Source organism: Thamnophis elegans, chromosome 3 (genome assembly GCF_009769535.1).
Source record: "Thamnophis elegans isolate rThaEle1 chromosome 3, rThaEle1.pri, whole genome shotgun sequence".
Taxonomy (NCBI): Eukaryota; Metazoa; Chordata; class Lepidosauria; order Squamata; family Colubridae; genus Thamnophis; species Thamnophis elegans.
In genome coordinates this window covers 148,791,325-148,803,445 of record NC_045543.1, presented here as the reverse complement: position 1 = coordinate 148,803,445, position 12,121 = coordinate 148,791,325, and the positions used below count along the sequence as shown (strand labels likewise).

Below are 12,121 nucleotides of genomic sequence, written 5' to 3'. Positions count from 1 at the left end.
CCAATGATTGGACTGTGGTTGCCTGGATACTGAGGTTAGTTTCAATTTGTCTTTTGTTCTTTCACAGTAAAAGTCCCTTTTCTTTGAATCTATGGAGCCAAGGTTTTTCTTCCCTGGGGGTTGATCGGAGGCAGCCGTGACACAGAAATTCCTGAGCCAACCATGCTGGCTTTGAAGTGCCCAAGTCATAAAAGGCCCATAGTCCCCAACCTCCGTTCTAAAACAAACGAAAAAGACGCTCCATTAAGTTGACCTGCATTCTGGGTGATTTCACGGATGTTTCCCTATATTCCTATCTTTTTTTTAATTGACAAATTAAATCAGGTGGTTGGACTAGAAGTCTTCCAAGGTCTCCTCCCACCCTCTTCTTCAGTTATTTTCTTAATAACTAGATACCTGATTTTTCTTTTTGTTACTTTATCGAAGTGTAAAAGATAAAGAAAAATGCAAATAATGGGAAAGTTAGGAAGGGGAAAGGAAAGAGGAAGAAGGATAGGGTAAAGATGAAAAGGAAAGAAAACGGTATGAATACAGTAGAATAAGGTAATAACATACAGACCTGATTGTTTCCTTTTGCACAATGATGCTTACTGGATGTTTCTATAGCAATAAACTTCGTGTTTCCTGAATAGTAATGAAGAAGTATATGAATCCATATTGGCTATTTGCTTTTATTATGAATTGCTTATGTTACTATACAATTGTTACTGATTAAACCAATATTTGCTGTTTGCTTCTGATATGAGATACTGCTAGAAATCATTTATTAAGAATTTAACTTTGCTGTTGGCTTCTGCTTATATTATTGCATACGGTCATAAATTACTTGTTTTCCAGGCCAGCAAATTGTAACCTTAATATACTGGATGACATTACTGCAAATGTTCTCTCACTGCTGCATTTCGCTTCTATCTCTTGGCTTCAAAGCTAGGCACATTCTTGAAAGCATAGAAGAAATTGTTACAGGGGAATATCAGGCCCCATAGATAAAGGAACCAAACCAGGGAGTATTCCTGGCTCATAAATCCTTAAAGCCTTCTGCTGGAATAACAACTTGGCCAAGGGGGGCTGCCACCCCCTCCCCAAGGCAATATTCCCTCTAATTTTTTTTCAGTGTGAGCAGAAAAGTATAGTGATTGAGCGGCATATTTTCATGCCTGAGCACCTGAATTTTTTTCACAGATGTCACCTAAGACTACAATGAAATCAGTATTATTTGAAACTCAAGTTATGTTTATTCAAGGTACCCGCTTAATTAAAAGTGTTATATAATATCAGTATCACTTAACAACGGTCCTGCTTAGCAACCAAAATGTTGGCTCAGAAACTCTGGCATTGAAGCATGCAAGTCTTAAAGCTGTCAAGTTACAAGACCTTTGCACCCCTAGCCCTTTAGGAAAAAAAAAACCCCAGGGGTCTTCAAACCTGACAGCTTTAAGCCTTGTGGACTTCAACTCCCAGAATTCCTCCTCCAGTCATGTTGCAACAACGTCATCTGCGTGGATCTGCTCCATCTTCGGTTTTTTTTACAGGAGGTAGGGCTGCCACTGAAGATGCCAACGAACCCCCCGCTGCCACTAAATAGCTGCTGCTGCCTCCTCCTCCTCCTCCTCCTCCTCCAAAAGCACCAACATATTTGCTGCCCAGCGCTGCAGCCGAGGTGAAGCCTCCAAAGCTCCCGCAGGCGCCCCCACCCATGGCAGCGGCGGCGGTGCCTCCCCCTCCGCTCAGAGCACCTCAGCTGGGCGCTGGGTTACCCCTGCCGCAGCCTCCACCTCCTCTGCGGTTTTTCAGAAGCCATGAGGCCTTTTTCCCTGACCCCCCCCCGCCGCCTTCCTACTAGTTCCCGCTGCCAAATGGCTCCTCAAAAGCACGGCGGAGGAGGAAGGGAGAGGGATAACGCGGGGGCCAGCTCAGGTGCTCTGCGTGGAGGCTAAGTCAAGGACTGGCTGTGTTGCAGAGGAGCTGGGAGCCACCCAAGGATTTCACGGCGCTACGAGGAGGAGAGCGAGCCTCCGAGCAGCTGCGGGGAGCCTGCCTTGCCAGGAGCGACCTTCGGCTGGACGGAGGGGCGAGGGCTGCCTGGAGAAACAGCGAGGGCCCTTTTGAGCTAGTGAGCAAGAACGTTTGTGGAGCACACCGGTTGTGTGTGGAGGCTCCACGCAGAGCACCTGAGCTGGCCCCCGTGTTATCCCTCTCCCTTCCGCCACGCTTTTGAGGAGCCATTTGGCAGCGGGAGATAGTAGGAAGGCAGCGGAGGGGGGGGGAGCAGGGAAAAAGGCCTCATGGCTTCTGAAAAACCGCGGAGGTGGAGGCAGCGGCAGGGGTAACCCAGAGCCCAGCTGAGGTGCTCCGAGCAGAGGGGGAGGCACCGCCGCCGCTGCCATGGGCGGGGGCGCCTGCGGGAGCTTTGGAGGCTTCACCTCGGCTGCAGCGTTGGCGGCAAATCTGGCAGTGCGGTTGGAGGAGGAGGCGGCAGCAGCTCTTCCCCTCATCTTCCGGAACCTGTGGCAGAAATCACTGTGCGCAGTTAAAAACGGCCGCGTGGTGTTTTCTTGCAATGTGCACGGCGGCGCAGCCGCACCTTAGAGGGAACAGTGCTCTCCACTCTCCAGGCATTTCATCCCTTTCTCTCCACAATGCATCCTTTGATGTCTATAAAGGTTGCTCCTCTGACTGAAGCTCTTTCCACACTCCAGGCATTTATGAGGCTTTTCTCCTGTGTGGATCTTTTGATGTGCATAAAGGTGGCTCCTCTGACTGAAGCTCTTTCCACACTCCAGACATTTATGAGGCTTTTCTCCTGTGTGAATCATTTGATGTGCATAAAGGCTGCTCCTCTGACTGAAGCTCTTTCCACACTCCAGGCATTTATGAGGCTTTTCTCCTGTGTGTATCATTTGATGTGCATAAAGATCGCTCCTCTGACTGAAGCTCTTTCCACACTCCAGACATTTATGAGGCTTTTCTCCTGAATGGATCCTTTTATGTTCATAAAGGCTGCTCCTCTGACTGAAGCTCATTCCACACTCCAGGCATTTATGAGGCTTTTCTCCTGTGTGGATCGTTTGATGTGCATAAAGATCGCTCCTCTGAATGAAGCTCTTTCCACACTCCAGACATTTATGAGGTTTCTCCCCTGTGTGCATCCTTTGATGTCTATAAAGGGTGCTCCTCTCAGTGAAGCTCTTTCCACACTCCAGACATTTATGAGGTTTTTTTCCTGTGTGGATCCTTTGATGTCTATAAAGGTGGCTCCTCTGACTGAAGCTCTTGCCACACTCCAGACATTTATGAGGCTTTTCTCCTGTGTGGATCCTTTGATGTGCATAAAGGCTGCTCCTCTCACTGAAGCTCTTGCCACACTCCAGACATTTATGAGGCTTTTCTCCTGTGTGGATCCTTTGATGTGCATAAAGGCTGCTCCTCTCACTGAAGCTCTTGCCACACTCCAGACATTTATGAGGTTTTTTTCCTGTGTGGATCCTTTGATGTCTATAAAGGTGGCTCCTCTCACTGAAGCTCTTGCCACACTCCAGACATTTATGAGGCTTTTCTCCTGTGTGGATCCTTTGATGTGCATAAAGGCTGCTCCTCTCACTGAAGCTCTTGCCACACTCCAGACATTTATGAGGTTTTTTTTCTGTGTGGATCCTTTGATGTCTATAAAGGTTGCTCCTCTCACTGAAGCTCTTGCCACACTCCAGACATTTATGAGGTTTTTCTCCTGTGTGGACCCTTTGATGTGCATAAAGGCTGCCCCTCTCACTGAAGCTCTTGCCACACTCCAGACATTTATGAGGATTTTCTCCTGAATGGACCTTTAGATGCTTTCGTAGATACACATTTCTCTTGAAGAATTTTTCACATTCCGGGCACTGATATCTCTCTTCTTCCTCCTGGATCCTTTGGGGATTCCGGGGTCTTCCGAAGGACCCACCGCCCTCCAGGCCCGTCTCGGCGTCTCCGCCCGTTTCCTCCTCCCCGCATCGCCCTCCAGGCAGCCGCCTTTCCCGGGCTCCCGCTGGGCTCATCCCTCCTGCAGCTCCGGAGCCCCCCGGCCTTTCCCCGCCGTCTCCCGGGGCTGCTCCGTCCTCCTGCAGGGGAGAAAGAGAGGCGGGTCACGGCGGCGTCCCCCTCACCGCAGGAGAGGCCCAGGCCGAGGCCTCCCCTCCCGAGGACCCGAAGGAGACCCTCCCAGGCTGCCACTCCGTCCCAGCCGACTCTACTTACTTCCGGTTTCTCCGCCTCCGAAGCGAACCGCTCCCTCCGTCAGCTCTCTGGTTCCGAAAGGGAAGGCGCTCCATATACCAGCCCCTCCTTCCTGCGAAGCCCCGCCTTCTCCTCTCCAGGCACCGCCTCGTGGATTTTCCCCCAAAGGAGAGAAAGGGACCCGCTAGAACAGTTCGGTTCTCAGCCTTCCTGATGTCGTTCGACACGGTTCCTCCTGCGGCGGTGACCCCCAAGCGCCAAATTGGGCTCCAGCCTTCCGTTCGCCGCCACGTTCCTTTTCTTTTATTTCATTTTCCGCGCCTGGTTCTCCGCCTCAGCAACCTCCGTAGCTCCGCCCACCGAGCGCCGTAGCTGGGAGGGAGCTGCTTTCCCAGCGTCCTCTGCGCTTGCGCGTCTGTCCCCACTCCGGCCCCTCCTTTCGCCCCGCCCCCAGCCAGCCACACGGACAGGCGGAGGGAGGGGCGGGGCTTCGGTGGGAGGAGCCGCGGTGGCCCCGCCTCTCCCGCCGCCCCTTCCCTTCGGGCGGCTCCTTTGGGCGCGGGAGGCTCCTGGCGGGGGCGGCGGAGCTTCGCCCGGGGAGCTGAAGGGGAGGCTCCGAAGGGAAGGCCCGCGTCCTCCCTTCCCCGGCTTCTCCTGCCAGGCCACCCCGGGGAAAAGGCCCTTCCACCCCCAGGAGGAGAACCGCCGGGCCAGGAGCCAAGCAGCCGAAGGGATCCCGGGAAGGGACGGAGCTCAGCCCGAGGGGATCCCGGGAGGCCATTGGGAGACAAGGGAGAGAAGGAGGGACGGGGGGATCCACTGGAATGCCAAGGGGGGATCGGGGACCAGGGGGAAAGAAGCGGATCCCAGGAGGGGATCCCCCCCACCACTGTTCCCTGTAAGGTGCGCGCCGCCCAGTGGCTTTTGTGAGGCGCCTTGCAGGGGAGCCTTGGGGCGGAGCAGAGGAGAGAACTCGGTGCTCCGGAGGACCGAGCAGCCCTGCGAAGGAGGCAACAAGAGGGAAGCGGGCAAAGACCAGAAAGGGGGCGGCTGGGAGTTGGGTGGACGAGAGGAGCCCCCATCCCAGGGGAGGGAAACCGTCTTGGACCAACAGTGGCTGCAACGGGGAGGAGGGAGGAAGGGGGGGGTGCAAATGCCCAGCTGCCCGCAAGGCATCGAAATCCTCCCGTTCCCCCCAATCCTGTCGGAGCTGAAGAAGCTCTGTGCAAAACCCCCCTTGGTTCCCGTCTTGCCTGGGCTCAAAACCGCAGCCTTGAAACGAGGCTCAGCCTAAGGCGGAGGAAGGAAGGCGTTTCCTTCTGGGGAAAGAGCTGGAGGCCGGGAGAAAGAGCCAAACGGGACCCTGGCTATCTCCCCCCCCCTCCCACCTCCTCGCTTCCAGGAACTCCCCGCAACCCCCCCGCCCCACAAGAGAGACCTCGGCGCCGCCCCGAGGGACGGGAGGGGTCCCGGGCGCAGCGGCATCGTCTCCCCCCCCCTCCCCGCCCGAATAGGGAGGCCTTTTGCACCTGCGACCGGAGCCCCTAGGTTGCGTTCAGCGACTGAAAGGATCGCCCAAATCCGCCCAGGACAACTCCGCCTTCTGTCCGTAAAGTTTGGGGGAGAGGAAAGAGCGCTGGGTTCCTTTGCGCGCCTTCCAGGGCCCTGGAGGAGGAAGAACGGAGGTCGGATCCTCCGAGGAGGGAAAAGGGGATCCTCCGCAATCTCTTCCCAGGGGAGGAAGGGGGGTGTTTCAGCCTCTTCCTTCGCTTCGATTTCCAGCCGCGTTGGGGGAATGCAAATGTATTCTTGCCTTTATAACCGGAGGGGAGACCGAAGGAAAGGGAGGGAAAGGGAAAGGATCCCGAGCGGGTCCCTCCCGCCGGGCGGCCAAAGGATGAAGGTTCAAGCGGGACCCAAACTCCCAGGGGACCATTTCCACTCGCTCTCTCCGGGATCCAGGCTGGCTTTCTGCGCCCACCGTCGCCCAGACTGTGGCATCCCTTCTAGACCGCGCTACGGACTTCCCGAGGCCAACGTCCCAGAGGAAGGAGCGGGAGCCCTGCAGCCTTGGCGTCCTCTCCCTCCTTTCCATTCTTCTGTCACTTTCTCTCTCCTTCTCCCTTCTCTCTCGTCTTTGTCTCTTTCTGTCTCTTTCACCCTCTTTCTCTTTGTCTCTCTTTCTCTCTCCTTCTTTCCCCCTCTTCTGTCACTTTCTCTGTCCTTCTCTCTCCTCTTTGTCTCTTTCTGTCTCTTTCACCCTCTTTCTCTTTGTCTCTCTTTCTCTCTCCTTCTTTCCCCCTCTTCTGTCACTTTCTATGTCCTTCTCTCTCCTCTTTGTCTCTTTCTGTCTCTTTCACCCTCTTTCTCTTTGTCTCTCTTTCTCTCTCCTTCTTTCCCCCTCTTCTGTCACTTTCTCTGTCCTTCTCTCTCCTCTTTGTCTCTTTCACCCTCTTTCTCTTTGTCTCTTTCTCTCTCCTTCTTTCCCACTCTTCTGTCACTTTCTGTCCTTCTCTCTCCTCTTTGTCTCTTTCTGTCTCTTTCACCCTCTTTCTCTTTGTCTCTCTTTCTCTCTCCTTCTTTCCCACTCTTCTGTCACTTTCTCTGTCCTTCTCTGTCTCTTTCTGTCTCTCTTCCCTCTTTTTTTCTTCCTCTCTCCCACTCTTTTATCACTTTCTCTCTACTGCCCAACCTGTCCCCATACTTATCTTCGATTGATCATGTTTGCAATAATTTACCTTCTTTCCTAAATAGGCGCAGTTCCCTTACTGGATCCCTCAAGCTCACTCAAACACACACACACACACAAACCATTTTTCTCCATTCCAATTCGGATCCTATAAATCAATTGCTCTGTGAAGCATCTGTGAAAAAAATTCAGGTGCTCAGGCATGAAAACGTGCTGCTCAAACACTATACTTTTCCGCACACACTGAAAAAAAATTAGAGGGAACATTGGTGTGGGGGTGGCTTCAGGCTGTTCCTGCCCTTCCCCTTTTGGCTGCCACTGCTGGCCCAGCCCTGACACCGTGTGTAAGTCTTAAGTGCTATTGCAATATTGCAATATTTCCCTTCATTCCTTCTCTCTCTCTCTCTCTCTCTCTCTCTCTCTCTCTCTCTCTCTCTCTCTCTCTCCCTTCCTCCCTCCCTCCCTTCTTTCCTTTTCCCTTTTCTCTCTCTTTCCTTCCTCTGAGCCTTGGTGGTACAGTGGTTAGAATGCAGTGTTGCTGGCTAACTCACCATTCCCACAGCCAGGAGTTCAATCCTGACTGGCTCCAGGTTGACTCAGCCTTCCGTCCTTCCGAGGTGGGTCAAATGAGGACCCAGATTGTTGGGGGCAAGAGGCTGACTCTGTAAACCGCTTACAAAGGGCTGGAAAGCCATGTGAAGCGGTATATAAGTCTAAGTGCTATTGATATCTTCCTTCCTTCCTTCCTTCCTTCCTTCCTTCCTTCCTTCCTTCCTTCCTTCCTTCCTTCCTTCCTTCCTGTTATAATGCAGTATTGCAGGCTAACTCTGCCCACAGCCAGCAGTTCGATCCTGACCAGTTCAAAACTGACTCAGCCTTCCCTCCTTCCGAGGTGGATAAAATGAGACCCAGATTGTTGGGGGCAAGAGGCTGACTCTATAAACCGCTTAGAGAGGGCCGTAAAGCACTGGGAAGTGGAATATAAGTCTAAGGGCTATTGCTCCCCCTGTTTCAGATGCAACTCCCAAGTGTGTGTGTGTGGTGGGGGGTGAACAATGGAAAGGCATGGAGATGCCCAGATATTTGGGGTCCCTGAGGCACACAGAATGAGGAGCCATTGCAGAGGTGGGATTCAGCAGGTTCTGACCAGTTCTGGAGAACCGATAGTGGAAATTTTGAGTAGTTTGGCGAACCGGTAAATACCACCGCATCTATTCTCTGCCTCCTGAGTCCCAGCTGATTGGGAGGGAATGGGGATTTTGCAGTATCCTTCCCCTGCCACGCCCACCAAGCCACACCCACAGAAGCAGTAGTAAAGGAATGTGAATCCCACCACTGAGCCATTGGGAGGGACTTGGAAACTCGGGGGTGGTGGTGGCTGGAAAAGAGGGTTTCTTCCCCCTTTGAGAGAACATCAGTGATTCCCTCCAGGGTCAAAGAAACCGAGGGGAGATGCAATGTTGTCATATAACTCCTTGTGTAGGTGTGGCGGTCACCCATGGCCCAGTGCATAACAGGGCATGCGCAGCCACGCTGAACCACACAGGAAAAAACCAGTCCCAAAAGATAAAACATCCTGACCAGGATATGACCATATATAGACAGAACTTCCCTGAGCAGTAGATTAGCAATTGTACTTTTACTTTTAAATAACACCAACTATTTACACACCCACGGCCGCTCCAAAGAGAAGCTACGCCGGCTTTTCGTCCTGGCTCTCTGGGGAGCTCCAGAGCTCCTTCCGCCTCAACCGGATCCTTTCTTTCAGGTTGCGGAACTGCTCCCCATGGGGAAGAGGGCCCATGGGCCTGCCTGGTGGGGCTGCGGCCTCAGAAAACCCCCCGCCTCCTGGTGGGTCCTCAAGGCGAGGCCTCTCCCTCCCTGCAGCTTGGTATTCTCGGGGGCTCAGTCTTAAAAGGCCCCTTCCTGGGGAGCCCTCCCTGTTTTGGGCGGACCCCCAAGCGGTGGGCTGCCCAGCCCTGTAGTCCTGTTCTGCTTGAGGAAGGGGCTGGTGAGTGGTCCTCTCAAACAGGGGGGGTTCCTCCCTTCTCCTATATAGTCTCCCCTCTCTCGTTTTGGCTGCCTCTTGAGCGGCCGGCTGCCCTTCACTGTTGGAGGTGCCGCTGCTGTCCCTCCCTTCTCTGCTGCTGGAGGAACTCTCCCCACGGCCACTGGTGTCCAAGTCCCTCTTGCCAGGCCTCATTTTCCTTCTGCCGAGTCCCTGCGTCTTGCCGCCAGCCCCCCTCTCAGCTGCCCTTTCTAGGCCTTGGACCTTGAGATTCTGCCTCTTTCTGGCCACCAAAGTTGCAGTTGAGGTCTTGAGCCCAGTCTGATCCCAGGCCAAAGCTCCTTCTGGCCCCCGGATCTTGTTCTGGGCATAGTCCTCTGAGGAGGACCCGCTCGCTTTCTCATGCGTGGAGAAGGAGCCCGTGGAAGTGTGGCCTCTGTGGTGGAAGCCCGGTCATCCAGTGGGAAAGGTCTGTCTCTGGGGAACATGAGTCCCACCTACCCTGGGAGTCCCTTCTCTGTCCTCCTGTGTCCAGGTTGTCAACCAGCAGCCCTGGCTATGAAGCCAAAAGTCCATCCCCTGTTTCAAGGCGAGCTTCCTCTCCAGAATCGATCCAATGATAGAGAGACCTTTGATCTTCTCCTTCCTGGAGCTGGATGACGCGCTTTTACTCTGTGGTCTTGAGCTGGCTTCAGCCTTCCACGAAGACCCTTCTGAGGGCCTCTCCTCCATGGCCAGATGGCTGTCCTCCTCCTCCTCCTTCTCCTCCTCCTCCATGGTGAGACTTTCGCTATTCATGTCTTCAGTGGCCCAGTCCCCTATTCTGTCCCACTCCCATTCCGTGCTGAACTGGGACTGGTCTTCTAAAGACGTCGGGTTTTGTTCCCTTGATTGCTGGTCTGGGGTCTGAGGAACATCTCTGATGACCAGACTGCTGCCATCCTCGTACCCGCTCTCTGCTCCTGTTTCTGACCGAAGCCAATCAGACGGGGGAGCTGGCAATTCGCTTCCTGCTTCCAAAGAAGATACAGCTGAGAAATTCTTGCTTGATAGCTTTGAGAGTTCAGAACCTTCACTTGAAGCCTCACCAGTTACCTGGGAAGCTTCGTGGTCCTGCTGGTCCAGAGTGATGGTACTCAGGTTAAGTGATGGAGGAGGAGCAGGTGGCTCCCTGTAAGCCCAATCCTTAGGCTCTCCAGTACATGGAGCTGCAGACTGCAGTGGTCTTTCACCTCCAACACCCTGTCCTTGTTCTGGTGGAGACTCTTTCTGAAGAAGTGGCTTCTCCTCAACTAGTTGGCCACTCAACCGCTGCCGGTGCTTTCTGCCCACCTGCCGGATGAGTCCCACCTCCACCTCCTCATAGGTGGAATATGAGGAGATGACACAGGCAGGAAGTACGAAGGAACTCAAGGCTCTCTGGACAACGTGGGACCTGAGCAGAAGGTTGGTTGCCACCTCAGAAGGTTTGAGAAGGTTCTCCTGCTCTGGGAGATGATCCTGTACTATGCTTCCTGCACGACGGGTCTTTTTCTGGGTCTCATGGTCTTCCTGAGATGCTACGGACTTGGCTCTTGCATCTCTGGCCATGGGGGAAGCTTCCTCTCTCTGCTCCCACTTCTGACCCACCTCTCTTTCACAAACTGTAGCGCCACACTCATAGGGAGAACGGGTCACCGGCTGCATTCCTGGGTGTCTCACTCCCGATGGAGATGCACTGCGTCTTACCATTCCTTCCATGCCGCGTTCCAGCTGCCGCGAGAAGCTCTCTTTATCCCAGAGCAAATGCACGATGGAACTGCTTGGCATGGATTCTGCACCGCCCTCCCTAGAGACAAACTCTGAGGGGTGGGAAACTTGGCGTCCCCTAGAGGCGTCATCATACTTGTCATAGCTGGATTGAGGAGGAAGCGGTGATGGGCTTCCATAATCTTTTGGCTCAGAAAAAGCGAGCCAGTCCTGCGTTGGGCTTCCCTGCTGCAACAGGGTGTGTGGGACCTTCAGCTCTGGTGATGAAGATCTTCCGGTAGAGCTGGGGGCTCTGGCTTCACCTTCTTCAAGTTGCATCTTCTGGCTGCTTCCTCCCTCTGATGCCTCCAAGGCAGGAAGAGCATTTGGAGAAGAGGAACAGGTAGACACCCAGGAGCCAATTCTTCCTCCAGGCTCCAATTGGAGTCGCACTTCAGACCGGTAGGTTTGGAGGCTCTTCTGTGAGCCTGAGTGAGAGTCCAGTTCGGCCTCTGTAAGAAAATGGACTCTGGGTTGTTTATGGTAGCTATGAAATCTGGACTGGGGCAGAAATGCCCAGAAGGACTCTTGTGTCTGTTGGGGAGCTTCTCCTGCGAAGGAGGCTGCCGAGTGGCCCATTGTGTCTTGCGCCCAAGTCCTGCCACCCATCCTCTTTCTCTCTGCAGTTGGGGGGTTCTCCGCTATGGGGCTCAGTCTGCCGGTGACCTGGCAGCTCCCACTTCCACCGTGCGTTCCTCCTCCTGCTGGAGGTCGTCTCTCTGCAGCTGTGACCCACTGCGGATGCAGCTCAGAGAGTCTCCCCTCCTCTCCTGCTAACAGGGCCCCCATCTCTGCATTTCCTCCCTCTTTGCCCGAGGGGCCGTCCGAAGGGGTGGCTTCTTTGGATGCAGCCTCTGAACTTTTGCCCGAGGAACGTGTCTCCTCCTCCTTCTCCTCTGGACTTCTTCCGCTGGAGATCTCCCCAAGACTGAGGCTCTTTTCTTCTCTAGCATGTGGACCCTTCAGGTTCACGTCTGGGGATCTGCCTGGAAATGGGGCTTGTGAGCCTCCAACCACCATGTTTGTTTCATCTTGGAACCAAGCAGCTTTATCAGGGGTCTTCGCTTCCTCTAGAGCTTCTGGAAGTAGTGATCCAGAGGGTGTCCCCTCCAGTGGAACGGGTGGACTGACTCCTCCCTCCATGGTTGGAAGTGTCTGTTCTGGGACATTTGCCTCCACGTTGACAGCCATGATGTTCTCAGCAGTTGATGACCTCCTGCCATCAGCAAGGCTCATATCCTTGATGGGGTGTGGCTTCTCCCGATGTGGCCCCCCAGGAAAGTCACTCTCTTCAGCAGCTGCTGTGACTTCAGCATCCTTCGCTTTCCCACCCGCTGTGCTCTCTGCCACGGCTCTCTCTCCTTCCGCGTCCAGTGAAATCTCAGAGGTGGGACTCCGTGTGGTCTCTGATTTAGGAGACGTCG

The 12,121-nt window shown here is 54.0% G+C and overlaps 2 long non-coding RNA genes across 2 annotated transcripts; both read right to left on the bottom strand.

The window, feature by feature from the left end:
• On the bottom strand, positions 1 to 2,626 carry LOC116506511. Its single transcript, XR_004255039.1, has 3 exons — positions 2,585 to 2,626; positions 560 to 624; positions 1 to 217 (listed from the first exon to the last, which is right to left on the bottom strand). It is a non-coding gene; the product is annotated as an uncharacterized LOC116506511 (long non-coding RNA).
• A 1,211-nt stretch (positions 2,627 to 3,837) lies between these two features.
• On the bottom strand, positions 3,838 to 4,675 carry LOC116506509. Its single transcript, XR_004255037.1, has 2 exons — positions 4,234 to 4,675; positions 3,838 to 4,097 (listed from the first exon to the last, which is right to left on the bottom strand). It is a non-coding gene; the product is annotated as an uncharacterized LOC116506509 (long non-coding RNA).
• Positions 4,676 to 12,121: the final 7,446 nt, after the last annotated feature.